Genomic DNA, 4,427 nt, shown 5'->3' on the forward strand with positions numbered 1-4,427 from the left:
GGCTGATGTACTTAAACCAGAAACTTGGATATTCTGAGCAGCAAATCTTGTGCTCAATCCATGGACAAATAGCGTATCATGGGAATGATAGCCGAAGTTTTCGGAGGACGACGCCGTTCAGAAGAAGAAGAAGAAGAAGAAGAAGAAGAAGAAGAAGAAGAAGAAGAAGGAGGAGGAGAGGAAGAAAGTGAAATCTGGCATTAAGGGATTCTCTTCCATGTGATCATTCTCCTCCTGACTTTGGTGGAGTTGGAACATGGTGCCAGCAATCTTTTTACGACCCAAGTGGTGATATTTACATTAATGCAATAGGGCCTCGATTCCACTTCGATGCTAGATCAACCAGACTTTGAACAACCGATGAGAGCTCTGAAGACCGAGAAAGGCACCGGCGTTTTCGTTTAGTTACATAAGCATCTTCAGGCCGCAAGTGGCGCATCGGGACCATCCGACCGCCGTGTCATCCTTACCTGTGGATACGGATAGGAGGGGCGTGTGGTCAGCACACCGCTCCCCGGTTTTGTTAATCCGGAGCCGGTACTATTCAGTCGAGTAGCTCCACAACTGGCATCACGAGGCTGAGTGTACTCCGAAAAAAAATGGCAACCGCCCGGACGGATTAGTTTGGTAAGGTCACTAGATAATCGCTACGTTAAAAAAGCGCTCCCTTATTCTCCCCGTTTTCCAGTATGGTCGTTAACTACAGAAAATCACCGGGGAAAACTCGCCGGGTTGCTGCGAGAAACCGCGTAGCAGTACACAAAGGATCCGCGAGATGGCAGCGCTGCACGCGGTCGCCCGTCCGTACCAGTTGCGCGAGCTATCCGACAGATGTCAGCCGCTGCGCTTCCCGGCCTTTACAGTGAAACAGCTGTGCTCCTGTCTTTTTTTTTTGCGATGGTCAGTGTGGATTCCAGAGCCAAAGGGCAAGCATCGCGCTGCAACAGATAAGGCACCACCGGCCAAAATGGCACGTAAAAAATAAAAAAGGGGATTAGTCACGAGAGCGGGGAAATTCTGTTCCGCTGGCGTAGGTGTATGGAATAAAACAGACCAGAGTCCTGAATGAGATTTTCACTCTGCAGAGGAGTGTGCGCTGATATGAAACTTCCTGACAGATTAAAACTGTGTGCCCGACCGAGACTCGAACTCGGGACCTTTGCCTTCCGCGGGCAAGTGCTCTACCAACTGAGCTACCGAAGCACGACTCACGCCCGGTACTCACAGCTTTACTTCTCCCAGTACCTCGTCTCCTACCTTCCAAACTTTACAGAAGCTCTCCTGCGAATCAAAGGTCCCGAGTTCGAGTCTCGGTCGGGCACACAGTTTTAATCTTCCAGGAAGTTTCAGACCAGAGTCCTGTTTAAATATATGCTTCAGGGACACACACACAGGTTCAGTGTCCGCCGCGGTTACACACACCTACACCGAGCATCCCAAAATTTATCCTTCAACCTTCTTCCGCTCCTTTTCCTCTAGTTTATCTGTCTTGTGGCTTATTTCAACTGCAGGCCCTCTACCGTCTGCTGTTCTGGGTACCTTCCTTCAATCTGTCCGTCCATTCATAACGTCGCCTATGTTTCAGTTCTCTTCCCACTTCTTCCTCGCAGTCCTTTAACTTACGATTGTATATTCTTTGTCGGAGACAATTCCAACGCAGTATATATCTCAAAGATTTTTTTCCATCTTTCTGATCACTTCCAATGATCATCTTTCTATCCCTGTTTTCTTTATTACTTCAGTCTGGCAGTCCACTTCACCTTAACATTCTTCTCCACAGCCGGACGTCAACATTTTCTGGCTATCTTTCTACTTTTCCACTACACCCCGAACATAACATTTAGCAAATATTTTTCTCAGCTCCACTGGAATTATTCTACATGTTCGGAAGTGCTTCACTTTCTCCCATGTTCTCTTTCCCATAGATATCCTCCCTCATATCTTCTGTGCATCTTCCACTACATCCCAAACTTTCAAGTTACAAAATGAATGTAACTACTACTACTTTTTTGACCTATTTGCTTCTTCTCGTCACTTTTGTCTTTCCCATATTTATCTCCTCGCCAGCTTCTTTCAAGTCTTTAACATCTGCTGTAGCTCGTCTTTTAATTGCACCAGCACTGTTTGATAGTTTACATACTTTCTGTCTCCTTCATATTACTCGAATTACAAACCCATCAGTTGTTCGGCACGTTTTCAACAGCTTCAGTGACACCGAGCGTTCTTGCCTTCCACAACTTCCACAGCTAATCTCTTTCGTCCCCTCATTCCCTGGTGTCTTGCATTTTACTTTGTTCACACCACCTCCATTAACCTATCTTTCTGTTGTATACCACAACCATTTGAATCTATTTGGCCACAATTACTTGTCCTACTTAGCAAGCAAAGGTATTACCAGCTACCCCCATCAACACTCCGGAAGGTAATCTTATTGTGTGTGGCGAAGGGTACTTCTGCTGTCCCCCCCCCTCTCCCCCCCCCCCCCCCCCCCACACACACACACACACACACACACACACACACACACACACCATACGATCTCCAATTTATCAGATTTTCTCGTCGTGGTCACTTCAGGAGACTTACATGCGAGCACGTAACACGCTGTCCGACTCTTTCTGGGAAGTACATTCTCGACACTGTAACAGTGAACTTACCTGTGACTCACGATGCCTCTCTGGCCGAACTGGCGTTCGTTGAGCAACCGCGCAATGTTCTCCCGCCAACCAAACCACCCTTTGTTTGTTCGAACTTCCCTATCTCTTATCGGTCCTGCACGGTGTCCCAGACTGAAAAACAGTAGTCGAGAATCGGTCCGTCAAGTCAACTTTCTTCGTCGACGAGTTACATTCCCTTAAGATTGTTGTTTTGCATCTCAGCCTGGCGTCTGGTTTTCCTACTATTTGTTTTGTGTGGTCATTCCAGTTAAAGATTGCTCTGGACAGTTACTCCTAGATATTAGTAGATACTGTTTCCAGCAAGTTTACTATCAACATAGTAGTACTAGTACAGTAGTGGATTTTCTTTTGCTACGTCCTCACAATATGTTACAGTTATTTACGTTCAGGGCAAACTGCCACAGAGCCTGCAGAATTTATCAGTGTTGTGCAGCTCACTGTGCAAATCTACACTGTGTTCTGGCGCTGCCACCTGCTCGCAGACAGCCGCGCTATCTATTAATAGCCTCACGGAGCATCCGACAGCTACCCGCTACATTAATGGAGGGTCTCCAGCGAGGAGGTCCCTCTTTTCCAAACTAAACATTTCGAAAAGTAAGGACGATATAAGAGTGCAACAAAAGGTACGTTTACTGTGACAGCTGTAAGAATTTTATACACAAGTTTTCCGAAATAATTCGAAAAGTGGCCAACAGATCGTGTTGTACACTACACAGATCTTACAGTACCACCGTACGTAAGTGAACTGTGAAATATATTTGCAGATTCATTTATTTCCACTTAAAGTTATCATGACGACAGTGCGCATGTGTGCGGAGTGCCTTTCGGAAAACAGCGAACACCGCCTCTCCTTCCCACACACCAACAGCGAGCTGTATTTCGCAACATCTCTGCTCGCGGAAGCCAACCAGCTGTCGGTGGCGTTCTTTCATTCTGTAAAGGATGTCTTCGTGTATTACGGAACGGGCGAGGCAAACTCTTCTTCGTGGAGCACACAACAGAAAAGCAGAGAGGTAGCGCGTGTCGATACCGCCGCATCGGTCAGAGAAAAGCACCACGCAATATGGTCGTCGCAGCTGCCTGTCAGACTGCGACCGCCCCCTCACGCATAATAACGCACGCGCAACAGTCTAGCAACGACTCACACGAGGGGACCTTCTGGCAGGTGTATCGAGTTATGAGCTCCAACTCCGCCTGCTTATGGGGTGGGTAGGTAGGGTCACACCCTAAAATTGTAGGTCCCGATGCGGCCTCGTTTTTGAAATATTGCCGGTTAAAAGTTTGGGCAGTTGTCTATGCAGGGTGAAAAGTATTTAAACCGACGAACTCTGGGAGGTTGTAGGGGACATCAAAACAAATATTTCTCCCTAGTGTCATTTTTTCCTATGAGGGGTATTTAAACCTGTAGAGGAAGATTTCTGTGGCGGCAAGTCAATTAAACCAACAAACACTTTTCCATTTTTTTATGACCAAGAGACAACAGATTAACACAACCCAGTTTCAATTACAGTAGATTTTCAAAAATGGCTCCATTGACACGTAAACAAAGGTTACACCGTCGGTTCATGTTCTGCCTGACACGGGCAAAAACCCCGAAGTACCTGAATTGTTCCTGCTGCTGCTACTACCTGGGCAACCAGATCCTCTTCTGATGCAGCAGGGGTTGCGTAAACAGGGTTGGGCATCTCTCGCCATACAAAAAAATGGAGAGGGGACATATCTGGGGATGCAGCAGGCCACGGTACAGGA

At 47.0% G+C, this 4,427-nt stretch overlaps 1 non-coding gene across 1 annotated transcript; it reads right to left on the reverse strand.

Moving 5' to 3' along the window:
• Nucleotides 1–1,129: 1,129 nt before the first annotated feature.
• On the reverse strand, nucleotides 1,130–1,204 carry Trnap-cgg (transfer RNA proline (anticodon CGG)). Its single transcript has one exon. It is a non-coding gene; the product is annotated as a tRNA-Pro (tRNA).
• Nucleotides 1,205–4,427: the final 3,223 nt, after the last annotated feature.

This window comes from Schistocerca serialis, chromosome 11 (assembly GCF_023864345.2).
Source record: "Schistocerca serialis cubense isolate TAMUIC-IGC-003099 chromosome 11, iqSchSeri2.2, whole genome shotgun sequence".
Lineage (NCBI taxonomy): Eukaryota > Metazoa > Arthropoda > Insecta > Orthoptera > Acrididae > Schistocerca > Schistocerca serialis.